The sequence below is a fragment of the Gekko japonicus genome, unplaced genomic scaffold, assembly GCF_001447785.1.
Source record: "Gekko japonicus isolate JY-2015 unplaced genomic scaffold, Gekko_japonicus_V1.1 scaffold506, whole genome shotgun sequence".
NCBI lineage: Eukaryota > Metazoa > Chordata > Lepidosauria > Squamata > Gekkonidae > Gekko > Gekko japonicus.
Genome location: NW_015175372.1, coordinates 694,527 through 713,276, shown reverse-complemented (window position 1 = coordinate 713,276; position 18,750 = coordinate 694,527). Strand labels below are relative to the sequence as shown.

Here is an 18,750-nt window from a genome sequence, read left to right as displayed (position 1 = left end):
CCCCAAGGCTCCACGGATGCGCACAAGCACCCAACGGAGCATGCGCACACTTCAGTTTTTAAAAGTTAAAAAAACCCAACAACCCCGTTTGCCGCCCCGCCCCGCTTCTTTGCCTGTCGTGTGATCGGCACCTCCCCCCTAGCCACGGGACCTCGACGGGACCTCAACCGGGCGTCTGATCGTGCAGTCACGCGTTAGTTTGCTCCGGGGGGCAAACAGCCACGCTCCCCCCCCCGCATTTTCCAGCCCGTGTGACCGGGGCCATTGTAGTGCTTTATTTTCCACTCTTTTGTACCACCATGAAGAATCTGGCCCTGAATTCTGATTTTTTTAAAGGCCATTTTGAACAGGACCTATCTTTGCGATGTAGAAAAAAAACTAAAAAAAGTTATTTTGTAGCAATGACCTATGAGTAGACCTGAGCAGCATTCACAAAATTGCTGCAGTAAAATACAATGGCTGGTGTTTTCCAACTTGATTAAACTTTAAATCATGTGGGATTAGCACTGTCAGCACAGCTGTTTCTGAATATTACAGTAGGAAAACAGTCTATAGCACAATAAACTCCTGTATTCTGTCCATCATTACAGAACCACAGCTAAGAGAAGGTCTAGGCTTTTTTAAATATTGCTGCTATACCTAAAGTTATGAAAGGATGTAAAATCCATGTGCATAGTGGAATTAAATCTCCATTCTTATGCTAGGATTTTGTTTGGAATGTAACTATTTTAGAAGCCATCATGGGATCCAGTTCAATGGAATACTTAAGAATTAGAAGCAACTGATTTTTCCCCCCTATACAGACCTCTATCTACAGGATATTGTAAGCTCTTATGGTCTTGAGTAGACCAATTTCCCATCTCCTTTTCTCCCCTCCTTTAACTGACTCTCAGCTGTTCTCAGCATGCTGACAGCAACAGGCATGAGGAATTATGGATGAGGATAAATGACTGGGAAATTCTATCACAACCCAGACCTCCTTCTTGTGGAATATTGGGGTGGATTCAACCATCCTCCAAGAAGTCTTCCTCCAGCTAACTGGCTCTTCTGTTGAAGGAAGAGGAACTTAATTGGAAAAAGGCTTCAAATGTTGTTTAGTAGAACAGTAGGACAGGAGAAGGAGCTACCCCACTATGAGCTCCCAGTGGTTGAACAGACCAGTTTCCTCATTTGCCTCTTGCTCCAACCATGGGGGCCATGGCTCAGTGATATTGCACCTTTGCATGCAGAAAGTCTCAGGTAGGGTTATGAACCTCCATGTGGGGCTTGGTGATTTCCCACTATTACAATTAGTCTACAGATGACAGAGATCAGTTCCCCTGAGAAAATGCCTGCTTTGGAGAGTGGTGATTTATGGCATTGTAGCCTGCTGAGGTCTCTCCTGTCCCCAAACCCCACCCTCCCCAGGCTCCACCCCCAAATCTCCAAGTATTTCCTCACCCAGAGCTGGCAACCCTAGTCTCAGGTTTGATCCCCAAACTCTGCCTGAGTCCCTAGAGAGCAACTTCCAGTCAGAGTAGACAATCCTGACCTTGCTAGACATGTATTCTGATTCAGAAAAAGGAAGGTTCATGTGTTCACACTGTTTTCACTAGCTCTCAACTGCCATCACCATTCCCAGGGGTCATTTCATAGAAAAAGAGGTGCAGGAGCTCATTAGCATAATTCATTAGCATAATTCATTTGCATGTGCCACATCCCCTGACATCACTGGAAGTATGTCAGAAGGCCAACACCCACCACTCAGGCTCCACTGGACTGTTTTGGATTGCTAGCTATTGGGGGGGGGGGAAACGTGCAGATCTGTCCTCAAAGAGGAGGGAGAGCTTGTACCTGAATAAAACTTGGTCTTAAAGGTGCCACTGGACTGTTTTGGATTGCTAGCTATGGGGGGGGGATGCACAGATCTGCCCCTCACAGAGGAGGGAGAGCTTGTACCTGAAGGCGGGCCGGGGGGGGGGGCTCTGTAACTTACCTGGCTGCTTCTTGCTCCTCATGGCCTGACTGAGGGCTGCTGGGAGCAGGGGGCAGGGCTTGTTCCATGTGCCCGCCCCTGAGCTCCTTACTGCCGGAGCTCTGCTCCTGTGCGCTCCTGCAGGAAATGACCCCTGACCATTCCACTGGCAATGAGCATGCTCTGTCCTCATCAGACCATTTAGTAGGGAGGATTTATTTTACCAGGTAATCGCTCTATATATGCCTCAGGAGTGCTTCCCACCCGTATTTAGAAACCCTTACATGGCTCATCAGTGGCCCCTTTTCACAGCCCTACTGATAGGTACTCATCAATGAAGTTTTCTATTAAAAGGAGCACACCGGGGGGGGGTGTCCGTGAGAATTCAGAATTCAGACCATTTAGTAGGGAGGGTTTAGTTTACCAGGTCATAGTTCTATATATGCCTCAGGAGTGCTCCCCATCCATATGCAGAAACCATTACATTGCTTATCAGTGGTCCTTTTTCACTGCCCTACTGTTACGTACTCATCTATGAAGTTTTCTATTAAAAGGAGCACACGGGGGGGGGGTCCATGAGAATTCAGAAGCAGGGGAGATAAATTATTTGGAAATGTCCTACACATGCCCAGATCTCTCTCTTTTGAATTCTCTAAGCTTTCAGAGGCTTGAATAGATGGATTTGCATCCCTTTTGGTTTTCCTCCTTTTAATGGGCTCTTGGTTTTTCTTAAAGTTCTGTGCCTTCTGGAACATACTCATTTCCTATCTGGCCATTTTTTGTGGATTTTATTTTCTTTGGTTAATTTACAGCATATTTTTCTGCATACCCAGGGGAATTTCCAAATGTGTACGAACTCACTATCTTGTCTTTGGGTGGCTTGGTCTTGTTGCTTTCACAATTGGCATAAGCACTTACAATTGACTACTCATGATGGGGAGGCCATGATCCAGTGGAAGAGCTCAGTTTCCATGCAGAAGGTCTCCAGTTCAATCACTGGCAGCTCCAGTTAAAGGTTCTTAGGTAGTAAATTGGGAAAGATCCTCTGTCTGAGACCCTGGAGAATTTCTGCCCATTAGAGTAGACAATCAGTATCAAGTAGCTTGATAAGGCTTTTTTCCTTCTGAACCCTCTCAGTAGTTATTTGTCCTTGTAGCTGTGACACATGTCCACATTCCCAATCTATCTCCTGAGCCTTTCCAAATCTTACAAACTAGAAAGTGCTATCTGAACCTAAAAGGGCAGTTTGTCCCGGGTCGGACCGGGATCTCCCAGACCGGCGAGAGCTCCCGGAGGCAACAGGAGGTATAGCAAGGGCCCTGAGAGACCGACAGTCTACACTCACCCAACGAAGCTATGGAAACGGGGACGGAGACGCTATGGCACAACAGCAGAGGGAACCCAGCACTGGGGTGTCCGGGGGTCGGGCATGCCCGAGACCCCGAGCTATGGCATGGAGACACACAAATGGAGCAGCGAAGGAGGAGAGGCCAGGAGAAGGCGGAGAACGTGGCGCACGCCGGGGCGAGGCTGATGAACGAGAGGAAGGGCGATGTCCCAGAGCCCGGCGTCTGAGCATTTGACAGAGGGAGGAGTCTGGGAAGGGGCGGGCGGAGGATGAGGGGGTAATAAAAAGGGGATGGAGGAAGCCGATGAGGAGGCGATGGACTGGCTGGAGTACTGTAGTAGAGAGAGAGACAGTGACTGAGGAGAGTACTTAGACTCTTGGCTGCCAGACTCCACAGACAAGAGGAAGCGCGGGTGGCGTAACCCATCAGCTCCCTTGCATCTGAGGCCAAATCCAACCCCAAGAGCTACCCCAGCAGCACGCCTCCAACGCTCCAACCCAGATGCTTCTCTCCCACCTCTCGTGAGTCGGCGCCATCAAAATAGGAGCTACGAGGCTTAGAGGGACTTTCCCCCTCAAGACAACACGGCCACTGGTGGACTTGCTCCACAGGGAGCCAAGGTTCGTGACAGTTATGACACTAATAAGTGTTTGGTTTAGGCAGTCAAATATGGTAACTAAGACACCTGGATTTGGATACTTATTTAGGCTTCTACTACCTTCCTGCTGCGGTGGCTCAAGTGGTTAAGACTCTGAACTGCAGGCTGTGGAAGGTCAGTAGTTCAGCAGTTCGAGACCCGGGTGCCGCAAGACAGAGTGAGCTCCCGTCTCTAGTTCCAGCTCCTGCCAACCTAGCAGTTCGAAAGCAAGAAATTGCAAGTAGATAAATAGGTACCACTTCGGTGGGAAGGTAAAAGCGTTCCATGCACCTTGGTGTTTAGTCATGCCGGCCACATGACCACAGAAACATCTTCAGACAGCGCTGGCTCTTCGGCTTTGAAACGGAGATGAGCACCGCAACTCTAGAGTCGGATTCGACTGGCTTTCGAGCAAGGGAACCTTTACCTTTACCTTCCTGACAGATTTAAGACCAACCACCTACTTGGCAGCAGATTATATTCCAAGGAAGTTTGGACTTTGAAGTCTGGTCACAGATACATATAGTTATTCCTGTTGAACAGTGAGGGTGGTTATATGGTACTGCTAAAATGGCTATAGTTTCTGTCATGCCTCAGCAGACTGATATTTATATTATTAAGTGACAAAGGGACCCTTACCACAGGGGCAAGGGAGTGGAGTCCGCTTGCTGGATTTTTTCTTTAATTGTCAGAAAGTGTTTGTTTTAGTGCTGGTGATAGAAAACACATGCTCTCCGAATCAAAGTAGACTTTTAAAAACACAAGAAAATGTTTATGGGATGACAGGACATTACTGTGAGGGAAGCAAATAGTCTTACATTTTTCTCCTTTTAAAGTACTTGAGTGCTTATATGGACAACAGTCTGTACTGCTTAACATAATATAAGCATTCAAGTAGTGGACTTGTGGCTCTTAGGAGAGGCTTTAAACTGGTATGATAGAATGATTGTAAAAGGTGTGTAACCATTCCTACTCAATAGCTTATAAAGTCTTTTTAAAACTGTTCAGAGTTCTAGAGGAAGTGCCTTTCTCTCTTCTATCCTACTTTCAAAATAAATAATAAAAATGCAAGCAGAAATCAATCATATCCTCTGTCATCTGGAGTCCTTAAGACTCGCCTGCAGCCTCAGCATGACTATGTAATTAATTGAAAGGACAGTGAACCCTTAGCCATATGGCATTGTGGGTTTTGTTGTTGTTTTTAACTGTGGCCAGCTCTATATTTAACTCAAGGACAAACAGATGTGATAAACAACTAAAGGACAATATCCAGATGCTGCCTTTCTAATCTTCAACTTATTGACATGTTTATCATTTATTAGTGTCCCTGAAAAATTATTGAACCATAAAACTGGAAATTGATTAGCATCTGGTTCAGTTGCCTACGCTAAGGCAAGACCTAATGATCCTAATAAATTGGGAGTATAGCGCACCTTCTGCACAGTGTAATAAGCAAGGGTGGAATTGGCTGGGCTGAGCAGGCTGCATTCTTTAATGCCTTTTCCCTTGTAGTGTGACATCTTTCCATATAAAGTAAGGTCCTGAACCTTGGCTAGGAATGTTAGTAGGGAATGCAGATAACAGCTGCCATGACTTGGCTTGGGTGTAGCATAAGGGAGCCAAAGATAGTATCTAGATATGACAATGTATAAGTGTTGCCATGTCCTATTATCAGTAACATGGGTAGGTGTTGCCAGAATGTGCCCAGGCCCTCTGGCAAGATTTGAATTCCTTGTGAACATTGATTGTTTCTGCTGTTGTAGTAAAGAAGTATGGAATGCAATAGGAAACTTCACCACTGCACTTGATTTTATGCTATTGTTGCCCCTTGGTACTAAGTAGATGTAGAGTAAGCTGCTGCATGGCTCAGTGGCGCACAGCTCTCCCTTGCACAGTTGTACGTCATTCTCTGCAGGGCTAGCTCAGTGCCTCCATAGACACCTCAAACTATTTTGTTGACTGCTCCCATGCCTCTCACCTCTTCCTATGTTGCTGCCAGTTGGTCCAGGTGAGCATCCTCAGCGGGTTGTAGTATCTAAGTGATGGCTTTGGTCGCTTAGTGGTGAACTGCCTCTGATTATTGTTAGAGTCCAGTGTCCCAAGCATGTACACACGCTGCTAGACAGGAAGGTGCCCTGCAGTAGAAGTCCCGTATAACAAAGAGGTTATTTATATCACTGGCAATGTTAACACATCTCATTATGGCAAATAGGCATGGTTTCTATTAGTATCGTACTGGCTTGCAATCAAAAGTGGGCTTCTTGGAATGAACCAGAAATCTTTGGGAGCAATGAAATGTGGAGAGGGGTATAGATGTTGCTCCTCCAGAGTTAATATTTTCCTATATAAGAGTTACTGCTGGCCATGCTTCAAGCTATTTTTGATCCCAGAGGTTAAAAGATGGAACAGATAAATTTTAACAAAAAGATTGGTATTGCTGGTAAATACTGGAAATGGTTACTCCATACGAGTCTTCTGAAGTAATTATAGAAATCTTTAACTAGCTTGTTAGTTTATCTGTTATATTTATGAGCAAAAAAGCTTTCCTACTATTTAAGGTAACCTACTATTTACCTTAAATAACTGTATAATATGTGCTTATAGTAGTACACAAAGCAAAGTGCTTGCTTGGGCATGCTTTTTATGGTTGAGAATTAGCTACCTTTTCTGCCTAAGAAGACATGTGAGTCCAATACAGAATATGACTTTACCTATTTATTTATCTGATATTTCAGGCCATGTGGTGCTGTTAAATAGTTACAGTCTGTGAAATAATAAAATTTTACAGGGATTTACAGTTGATCTGCATATTTAAATATTTCATTTTTCCTATTTGTTATAGGAGTCTTTCAACAGTTCATGTCTTATTTTGAGTAGACAGGCAATGCTAGTAGCATGACATTTGCAATGGTGGGGAGGATTGCCAGGGATAGTTCTGCTTCTTCCTGATTCCCAGTGTCATCTGCATCCACCGTAGGTGAGAAGTGCCAGTTAGATTTTTACTATAGTAGCCAGATTGCTTTATCTATAATGGATGAAAAGTGACCCACTCCTTGCCAGGGAATGATAATGGAGCACAAACCAGTATACATACAACATTGTGATGTCAGGACATAAGTCAATTGTGTGGGGTATAACTAGACAACAGCTTGATTCAGACATAACATGAAATAAGATTTATTTTAACAGTGATTCATTTGTGAAGCCAACACTCAGTTTTTGGACCATTCATATTCTGGTTTGCTCTGACAAATGTTGGTGTCATCACCTTCTTTTGTTCTCCCTCCTCCCCCACATCGACCCAACTGACATCTTGGCCTGGATTGTGGTGACAGCAGCATCTTGGAACTAAGCCAGGACTGGGTCAGAATAGCTGCACCAGCACATCATAAGAAGACATAGATAAGCATTAACTGTACTTCAGACAAGGGTTTTATTTATTATTTATGATTTATTAATTACACTTATATCCCGCCCTCCCCGCGAGCAGGCTCAGGGCAGCTTACAAACAGGGGCAGCATGTGCCAAATATAAAACATTAAAACAGCATAGAACAACCACATTTAACAATAATAGAGTGCTCAATGATGCTACCAATTTAATCAAATCAGGATGGTGACCTATAGATGTTACCCAAAAGCCCGCTTCAACAGCACCAAACCATGGCAGTACTGTAGCTAGATCTTTGTACTGGGCCATCCCATTGCCCCGTTGTTACCACAAGATAGTTGTTGTTGGTGGTAGTGGCGGCTCCTAATTAAAAGCCTGGCGGAAAAGCTCCATCTTACAGACCCTGTAGAACTGTGAAAGGTTCCTCCGGGAGCTCATTCCACCAGGTAGGAGACACCACTGAAAAGGCCTTGGCCCTGGTTGCAGCAAGCCTGGCCTCCCTGGGGCCTGGGATCACTAAACGATGTTGGGCCCCCAACCGTAGTGCTCTCTGGGGTATGTATGGGGAAAGGCGGTCCCTCAGGTATGTCGGACCCTGGCCATATAGGGCTTTAAAGTAAGTACCAGCACCTTGAAACGAATTCAGAAAGCTAGATCCTGGTTTTAGATCCTGGTTTGACATATCCTACAGTCCTACCTAGCTATAATTAGTGAAATGTTCCATTGAAATAATCACACTAACCATAGTTTAATTAAATCATTGTTTTGTGTAATGTCTGACTCAAGCAAAAATGCATAAACAATATCCTTGGTTTTCATTATCTCTTTCCTGATTCTATAAAAAGGGGTGTTTTTTTTAATTAGAGAGGAAAAGGAGGAGGAGGGGGTGGTTTTATACCCTGCCCTTCACTAACCGAAGGAGTCTCAGAGGGGCTTACAATCACCTCCCCTCCCTCTCCCCACAACAAACTTCATGTGAGGTAGGTGTCTCAGAGGGGCTTACAATCACCTCCCCTCCCTCTCCCCACAACAAACATCATGTGAGGTAGGTGGGGTTGAGAGAGTTCGGAGAGAAGTCTGACTGACCCAAGGTCACCCAGTAGGCTTCATGTGGAGAGGGGTGGGGAATCGAACCCAGTTTTCCAGTTTAGAGTCCGCCACTCTTAACCACTACACCAAGTTGAGCCAGACCTAGTGGTTAATACAGATCTTTATTGCTCCTCTTTAGTCTGAAAGCTTTTTAAAAGAAGAGAATCATAATTCTTAGCTTCTCTGTCATATTTTTGACTGTGCAAAGCATTCCATATACATTACTGTATCTCAGTGATTACAATAACCTTGTAAGAGAGATTTTATTTAAAACATTTATAACTTGTATTTCCAGCTTCTGCCACATATAACAAATAGGTAAGCAATAAATAACAAAGTAAAGCTACTAAACATAACAAAAGATTATTTTAAAAATTAAAACCCCATCATTGACCACCCTGAAAGCAAATCAGAGGAGTGAGAAGAGTGGTATAATAAAAGTAAAGGAACACTATATATGGGGAGGGCAAAATATTCTGTTAAACTAGGAGCTAGGACAACAGCCATGCAACCAACCAAAGGAAGACAGCTAAATAAAGTTCAACAGCCTTTGTGGCTGATGGACCAATGTGGGGATGCAGTTATAGTATTATTACCACCATATTTCATGGGCAGGGATGGGGCTCAGGATAAGTACTTTGCCTAAGGCTGTAATCCCAGGCATACTTATTTGGTAGTAATTCTCAATTAATTTTGTAGGGTATGCTTCTGAGTAAATGTACATTCATGGACATTCACACCTTTCATATTTTGAAAATCCCATGAGGTAGCTTGGGCTGTCTGGACACTAGTGACTTCATGGCAGAACTAAGCGCTGAACTACAGACTTCCTGAATCAGTTTACTGCATTGACGACTACACACCCCATTATAAGAGTGTCCCATGTAACTTTGGGGTTCTTGTGTTTTCACTTTTCATCTCAGCATTTTATTTTTACCATAATGTAATATAATATTAACATAATTTTTATTAAGGGCTTATAGCCAACCTTCTAGTGTCTCAAATAACTGTGGTGTTTGGCTCCTCTGTAGAGTGTACTCATTGTGGAGGTGGATAAATAGTCTGCCCTAAGGTCAGAGAGATGCAGCAAGCAGGATGTCTTTAGAACCTTCTTTAATGTGCAGAACAGCAAGGCAGGGAACAACTTAGACTTAATAAGGGCTGGAGTCCTAACTACCAAAAACCCAGTTCTAAGTAGTATATTCCAGAAGATACACCCATTCATGTGAAGAAAGGGATTTCCACTTATGACAGGTTCCATATACTACAATAACAGTGATATCACTTATAGGAGATTGTCTATTCCTGAAGGGAAGTATAGATTTTGTGTATGTAATGTAGTACTTCCGATGTCATGCAACAATTTCAAGACAATACTACTCAAACAAGGAAGCTAAGCCCAACCCAAATGAATTCCGTTGCTTTTCCTGCTAGTTGCTAATTAAGGACATCCAGCTTGAGACGTCAGCCATACGTTTAAATCAATGACTATGCTATCTAACTACTAGACTTCGAACTAGAAACAGACCTTGCTTCTCCTTCATGTTTTTGCCTGTTATTTTTCTTCACTCTTTCTTCATGCCTTATATCTTCTGTCAAAGTTTGCACACTTCTTTAGTTAGTTTCATCTTTTTTCCATACCTTGGGATGGTACAGGTATCCAGAAACCAAAGCCAAAACCACCAGATTTATCACAGTCCTAATGACAGCTAACTGCATGCTGAGTGAATTCCTCAATTCCCCAAAACTACTTTTTTGCCAGAATATGTGGAGCCGCAGCATTCAACATTTTATTGGTAGTTATCTCCAAATGAAGAATTACACTTCTGGAAAAATATTTTATATTAACTGTGGGAATATTGGGGGTGGTGTTTTATGAGGCTCAAAAAATACAATTAGCTACACAGAAATGTTAGTCAAGTCCTAAATTCAGTTTTACACAAACTTCACTTAAAAGTTACCTTGTCCACACTTCACATTATTGGGATCAAAAAGGTGTACTTCTGTAAAAGTGTAAGATAGGAGACAGGCTGTGACTTAGTGGCAGAGCATCTGCTTGGCATGTAGAAGGTCCCAGGTTCAATTCCCAACATCTCCAATTAAAGGATCTGGCAGTAGGTGATGTGAAAGACCACTGCCTCAGACCCTGGAGAGCTACTGCCCAGCTGAGTAGGCAATACTGACTTTGATGGATTCAGTATAAGGCAGCTTCATGTGTTCACGGGTGGGTAATATCTGGGTTTTTGAAGGTTATGGAACTGGCAGTACTAAATGTTGATGCTGTCTCTTTGTTTATATGAAAAGGTCTGTATGTGGAACTGTACTAGAACCATCTTCTAATTTTGATGCTAATAAAATTTTGAGTTTGTCCCTGGTGACCTGTATTCTTTGGAGTAATGGTATTAACATTAGTTTAAACTGTATTTCTGCTAATAATTTAGGCCAACTGTAATAAGGGAGTTGGAGCTGCGGTGGCTCAAGTGGTTAAGACGCTGAACTGCAGGCTGTGGAAGGTCGGTAGTTCAGCAGTTCGAGACCCTGGTTGCCGCATGACGGAGTGAGCTCCCGTCTTTAGTTCCAGATCCTGCCAACCTAGCAGTTCGAAAGCAAGAAATTGCAAGTAGATAAATAGGTACCAATTTGGTGGGAAGGTAACAGCGTTCCATGCGCCTTGGTGTTTAGTCATGCCGGCCACATGACCACGGAAACGTCTTCGAACAGCGCTGGCTCTTCGGCTTTGAAACGGAGATGAGCACCACAACCCTAGAGTCGGATTTGACTGGCTTTCAAGCAAGGGAACCTTTACCTTTACCTTTAATAAGGGAGTTATGAAGAAATAAAGTGATCACTTGACCTAGTAATATGATACTATGGCACCCCAAACTGCTGGTATAGGCTATGTTATTTTATACATTATTTCCAATGTGTAGTGTGATAGTACACACATGCAAAGCTTGCTCATTGTACATAACCACATGAAGAAAAGTGAGGGTTGTTTGGAGAGAATAAAGTGATAGCCATCAGCCTCCATGACTGCAGTAAGAAACGTTACTGATTTTTGAAATGATTGAACTTAAATTAGTGTTTGATGGCAGATTAGGGTAGGATTGATAGTGTTGTATTTATGATGACATTTTAATTTAAACATTTATATCTTGCATTTGAGTAATGAGTGATTGAACTCTCCAAATTAAGTTTGAGGTAGGTCCCTAGTATCAAAGCAGGGGACAAGAAGTCTGAAAGTGTCTGGACTATGAAACCTAATTTATGTTTTAGAGTACAACATGCTCCACCAACCTTTATTTATGTATTTACTTACTTCATTCGTATCCTGCCTCTCTCCCCAGTGACGACCCAACTCACAACATTCACCTCTCCTCTGTTGTATCCTCACAACAACCCTGTGAGGTAGGCTAGGCTGACAGTGTGTGACTGGCCCAAGGTCTCCCATCAAGTTATGTGGATACAACAGAGGAGAGGGAATTTGAACCGGGGTTTCCCAGATCCTAGTCAGACAGTCTAACCACTACACACGAGCTCTATTTGCTTTGTTTATTATTTGCCTTACTGAGACTCAAGGCAGACTACATAGTATAAGTCAATGGTGAAGTGACAAGGTTATACTGGATCCAGCATTACTACTGGAAAAACAAGTAAATACAGCAACAAAAATGCTTTTCCCCAACTTTGTTTAGCCTGGAAGATAGCCCCTACCTTGAATCTTGCCACATGGATCCATGCCATGGTAACATCAAAACTAGACTATTGTAACGCACTATACATGGAACTGCCCAGTGAAGTCAACTCAGAGACTCTAGTTGGTACAGAATGACTTCCAGGGGTTCAGAATCAAGGTGCTTCCTTCACACAATAGTGGTAATGTATAAATATGTGTAGAAACTACATATTTACCCAGAAGGAAGATGACCTGAATGTTAGATTCCCGCCTCCCCAATTAAAAAGGCTACAAACAACTGTTATTTCCTTATATACTTGTAACTTTTATACTTGAATTTAAGACAATCCCCTCTTTTATTGATAGCATATCTTTTAAAAAGTTTTTGTCTTCCTTTCAGCTAATTACAGTGTACAACACACTCCATACTGTACATGTACTCCTGATACTTATAGTATATCATGGTTAGATATTTTTGCGTCTTTATGATAAAAGAATACAGACCTCTTCCATAGAGGACTGAATATATGTATGTATTGCTGATCATCCTCTAGAGATGACTGTATGGGTTTGTGCTGCAAGCCTTGGATCTATGTAACAGAAGACCAGTTTGGGGCTTTTGGGAAGTATGTTGGTTAGCCTTCGTGGTTGGGCAGAAGTATCTGTTAACATTCTTCAGCTGCACAATTGGCCAAAGGTGTAACCTTTAGTCTGACCTAGTGGTTGAACATTGTATTTAAAGAGATCATTAATCTACCTGATTTATGGACAGCTTCTGTCAACACTTGTTACAAAGAAAAACACTGAGTACAGTCTACAGGCAACATGTCCTGCAAAGTATAATTGAAATAAATGAGGCTTTGCAACCCTGAATACAACCCTGAAATCTGTTAGATGAATCAAGAGAAATCTGTTACTCTCAGGAAGATGACAAGAGATGAAAAGAATGAAGGAACAAGCTATCTTATAAAGAAAGGAAGAACCACAACAAACTCTAGCTTTGTGTTGATGTTATTTCAGTGCATGGAGGAAGGAGGAATAGAATCACATTTATAAGAATATAAGAAGAGCCCTGCTGGATCAGACCAGTGGTCTATCCATTCAAGAATCCTGTCTCACACAGCAGCCAACTAGTTCTTCTAGAGATTCAACAACAGGGCATAGAGGCTGAGGCCTTTTCCTGAGGATGCTTCCTGGCACTGGTATTCAGAGGTTTACTGCCTCTAATGTGGATGTTCACTTTTATCTCCATGGCTGGTAGCCATTCATAGACCCATCCATCATGAATCAGCATAATCCCCTTTTAAAGCCATCTATGCCTGTGGCCCTCCATTATCAACCAAAAGGGAGACTGCAACCAAGAAATCAGAAAGAGATTGAGACTAGGAAAGGCAGCCATGAAGGAGCTAGAAAAAATTCTTAAGTGCACAGATGTGTTGCTGGCAACCAAGATCAAATTAATGCATGCCATAGTGTTCCCCGTTACTATGTATGGGTGTGAAAGCTGGCTAACTAAGAAAGCTGGGAGAAAGAAAAATGACTCATTTGAAATGCAGTGTTGGAGTTTTATGGATACCGTGGACTGCCAGAAAGACAAACAACTGAGTTCTAGATCAAATCTAGCCTGAACTCTCCCTAGTAGCTAAAGTGACTAAACTGATGCTATCATACTTTGATCACATTATGAGAATGCAAGACTCACTGGAAAAGACAATAATGCTAGGAAAAGTTGAAGGCCAGTAGGAAAAGAGGAAAAGCCAACATGAGGTGGATCAACTCAATAAAGGAAGCCTTAGTTTGCAGGACACTTTGTACATCCGCAGGATGTTTTGGAGGACAGTCATTCACAGGGTTGCCATTAGTCAGAAGTTACTTGACAGCACAGCATCCTGTGGTAGCAAATTCCACATTTTATTCACTCACTGTGTAAAGAAGTATTTTCTTTTATCTATCCTGGATCTGCTGCCTATCAGCGTCATTGGTTGCCCTCAAATTCTAGGGTTTTTTTTTTGGGGGGGGGGGTGAAATACACTTTGTCAGCTCTTTCCATCCCATGCATAATTTTATAAGCCTTTATCATGTCCCCCCTTAATTGTCTCTTTTCTAAACTGAAAAGTCTCAGACTCTTCAGCATTTCCTCATTGGAAGGTGCTCCAGTCTCCTAATCATCTTGGTTATCCTCTTCTGTACTTTTTCCAGCTCTGCAATGTCCTTTTTGAGATACAGTGACGAGAACTGCACACCGTATTCCAAATGAGGGCTCCCCATAGATCTATACTTGGGTATTATGATATTGGCCTTTTTGTTTTCAGTCCCTTTCCTAATAATCCCCAACATAGGTTGCGTTCAGACTGGCAGTTTGGCCTGATATAGGCACATTTCACAAACGGATTAAATGGGCCTGGTCACACAGCCACATCTGTCAGGTGTTCCCCAGGCATACTAACCCTGTCAGAGGATGACTTGGAGCCGAGTTAAAAAGCCACCACCTCCAAAGTGGGGTTTTTATTTCCCTGCACATTCATTTCACATGGCTGGATGTCTGAACCCGGGGGAGCATGCGCAGAATGGATTTGGTAGTCTGAACCTACAGATCTGTTCTGCCGCTAGGGAGGTTTTTTTTTTAATTGCCTATATGTGCCTATGCAGCACATGCGCACTTATGCATGTGCATGAATTTTGAACTTTTTTTGCAGTGCGCTCCGTAGCTGAGGTGCTGCAATAATGTGGATACTTGACCACAGGATGTCTCCGTGCGTAACCAGCAGCAGGGTGTGCTGTGTGGCTGATATGCCCCACAACACTTTAAACCAGTTCAATTAGAGGCGGCACTGTAACAGCCCATCTGAAGGCAACCATAGATTGCCTTTTTCACTGCTGCAGCACACTGGATTCGCATCCATTGAGGTATCTACTGTGACCCCAAGATCTTTTCCCCCTCGCTTTCAGCAAGATTAGATTCCATTGGCATATACTTGAAGCTGGGATCCCCCCCCCCCCAGTGTGCATCAGCTTACACTTACAAACTTCATCTACCACTTTGGGCACTTTCACACATGCTAAATAATGCAGTTCCAATCCACTTCAGCCACCATTTGCAAGTGGATTTTGCCATTCCACACAGGCCCTTTCTGCCTTTGCCTGCCACTCCAGATTTTCTCAGTGTTCAAGTCGAGGCAATTTAAGTCCACAGCAAAATATCATCCAAATAACCTGGGGCAACAGCAGGCTGAAACTGGGCTGACCACTGAAGGGAGGGAATGTAATGCAGAATGGGGGGAAAAACGGGATTAAAAAGGTTGAATTCAATTTTAGTGCAGAATTGCTTGGAGGACACCGCAGTGAACATGGATTAAAAGGAGAGTGCCGAAAGGCCCAAAATCCGGAGTGGCAGGCAAATGCGGAAAGGACCATAGTAAAATCCAGCTGCAAAGTGGATTGAAAGTGCGTTATTTAGTGTGTGTAGAAGCGCCCATTGTTGCCCACTCACCTAATTTGTGGAAATCCTCCTGGAGAATATTCATGTTTCCAGACTCCATACATTAAGTATGTTGACTCTCAACAAATGAGGGCTGGAAGCATGAACAGCATTTACAGAAGTCTTTCTGTGCAACCAGGAGCCTGAGTTCACTCACCAAGCTGTGCCTTAATAAAAGTTGAATAATTTTGGTTTTTATTTGGGAGTCACTATTTGGGAGTATTATTCAGGTCTGTATATATTAAATGCACACCCCTACTTGACAAGTACAAGGAAATTGCAGAGATGAATCTTCTCCTCTCCCCAGCAGCCCCCTGTCCCCCCCCCCAAATTCCTTTGCTGAGGTTCAGGTTCCTCCTCAAGAAATGCCATGCAGCCATTTGCAGGACAATCAGACAAAATTGCCCTGTTTCCTTTCCTTTTTGCAAAGGAGCCTTGGCGGAGTTGTGCCCTATTTTGCCTCCCTGCCTGATGTAAATGTTTGGCTCTCTCTCTCTCTCTGTCTCTCTCTGTCTCTCTCTCTCTCTCTCTCTCTCTCTCTCTCTCTCTCTCTCTCTCCTACCTACCTACCTACCTACCTACCTACCTACCAACCATCTATATTGAAATTCTGCAATGGCCCTGGCTTGGGATTTTGTCAGTGGCTGTCCCATGCTTGGGGAATAGCCTCCCAAAAGATGTATAGGGGGGCTCCTACCCTCCTTTCCAGCAAGGCTGTAAAAGGGATGTATTCTGGGGAGTTTAGGATCAATCTGACTCTGGACAAGAAAGGGAATGTTTTACTAATTGTGAATGGAGTGATTTTATACTGTTTTTAAAATGCAATTTTAAATTTATAATGTTCCTAGTGTTCAGTTTTTTATGTTTCATAAATAGTTAATATAGTTTCTATTTACTTTTGTCATTTACCTTGGGTCCTGAGCTGTTAGGATAAAGGAGGGTTTATAAATATTTGAACTAAATACAGCTTTCATACTCAAGAATTATACTTTTAAATCTTTTTAAAAAATTGTTCTGGTTCACTAATTTTCAGGATTCAGCCATTCTTTTTGTTTGTTATTTTATATTTTCTTCTAACTTAAGACACTCCATATGGACACAAGACATACTTTTGGTTTAATTTTCTGGAATTAATAACACACATATATGCATAAATTTTAGCTCAGAACACATGGTGTCCTGCTCCAAATAGCTGTCTGTTCGATTTTTCCGTTCTAAATTTTTCAGATCTATGACTTTTAAAAGTATACCTTCATAAAAAGTTTCTCTAAGAATATACTTCTTGTACTTAGCCCTTCATGTATTAGAGCTACCTTTTCACCATCAAAACAGTAGCTGCTTCAGTCATCAATTTCTGTTCTTGTACCATGTTGAGAAAACATTATGGCTATCACATCTTCCCATGTGCTAAATGTCCTTACCCCACTCCTCTAACTTTTGCCTCTTTTCATCCTCTCTCCTTTTTCTTCTTGTATAGATTCTTGAGAAAGTATTCCCATGTGTACATTCTTATGAAATATGTTCATTCTCATGTAACACATAGGATAAAAATATGTTCTAGCCAAGTATTTCTTTTCAGGAGGGCAGCTCTAGTTAAAATCTATCCTGGAACCCTTGCACTCTCAATTTATCATGAGTTTCCCCCAGGAAGCTTGAAACTAATGTGGGTCTTCCAGCACTAACAAAAATGATTTAAAATGGAATTACCAAAGAACATTTGTGACCTCTATAATGGTAGGAATATTTCTCATCCAGCAAGAATCCAGTGTGAAGTTCCAGTATGAAAGCACCCAAAAATTGTTTTGAGTTCTTTGAAAGACCTAAGATATTTTAATGTTTTCAAGACATGCATACTGGCTGAAGCTTGGGATTTTGTTTTATTCTCCATAAAGTTCATTCTAAGCGACAAATTATCAGTGATCTTATTCAACTGATGCCTGGAATAAGAAGCCTGCATTCAGACACATCACAGTAACAGGGATTGAGAAAAATGTGCTCAAACCCTACTTGTTTCTGGGCTTGTATATCTTGCTTCTTCCTACCCCATGTCTTCTCATGGTGAGAATTATAATTAAACACTAACCCCAATTATCCATGATGCTCAAATGCAAGGACTGCATTAAATGGAATTAACCCCTCCTTCCCTAGATAATCCATGCACCTGCATTCATACATAGTGGCAAGTAACCAAAGTTAGTGTTTAACTGCAGTTCTCAGTATAAGAAGGGAAGGGGAGGAATAAGGCATGTACATGAGGCAAGCAATAAGCTGAGTTTGTGCACATTTTTCCTCAACACAAGTGATGTCTGATTGCATCCTTAGCATGTTAAATCAATGCCACAGATGGAAAAGGTGTGACAACTGATGGGTGTTGGGAGGAAAAATACTGAAATCCATATTCTTTAGCCCTGAACAGTGGACTCAGGAGTAGGTGATTCTGCCATCAGATCAGGGTTGTGTAGAAGCAGCATTTTTATGAACTGGTGCTGCCACATGGGTGGTGTATATTTAGCTGCCCCAACTTTGGCTATGGTGGCTGCCCAGGAAAGTGCTGTCTCATCATGAAAATCAATGTGGCTGCATTTTTGTCACAGATGGGGAAGCAGTAATTCAAACAAACAGCATTTCCTTGTGAGGCCAGCCCAGCTATCAGCTGTGTATGAAACACTCTTAGCTTTCATGTGAAGACTCTAGGAAGTGGCACGTTGATCAGAGTGGGACAACTGGTGATAACATATGAACTAGATGCAAGTTGCACCAACTTCTCATGCTGTTTTCAGTGACAGGACATATAAAATATTCCCTATATTAAGCACTGAAAATGTTAGTACCTTTATCAGATCAGATATTTTTAACTGCCCCTAACAAATTCAGATAACATAGGGAAACTAGTTTAACATGCAAGTAGCAAGACTAATAGCCGTTTCCCCTTACCGGTATTATGCATGAATACTTGGAAGACAGTCTTCCACTCTGTTTGGCTTGCAGAGTTTTAGGATACGAATGTGTTTAACTGCAGGAGAGTACATTTGCATGACAGTGATTGTGATGCTATCTTAGGACTTAATTTCCAGAGTGGGGTGCTAAGCAAAGAAATGTGTAGGTTTATGTAAGATACAGATAATGCATAATAGAATTATCTGCAAGGGAAAGAAAGGGTGCAGGGGGTCCTTCGTC

General features: G+C 42.5%; 1 protein-coding gene across 1 annotated transcript in view; it reads left to right on the top strand.

Moving 5' to 3' along the window:
* KIF6 (kinesin family member 6) overlaps positions 1-18,750 on the top strand; it is a 295,241-nt gene that overhangs the window by 231,360 nt on the left and 45,131 nt on the right. The gene's annotated exons all lie outside the window — the stretch shown is intronic.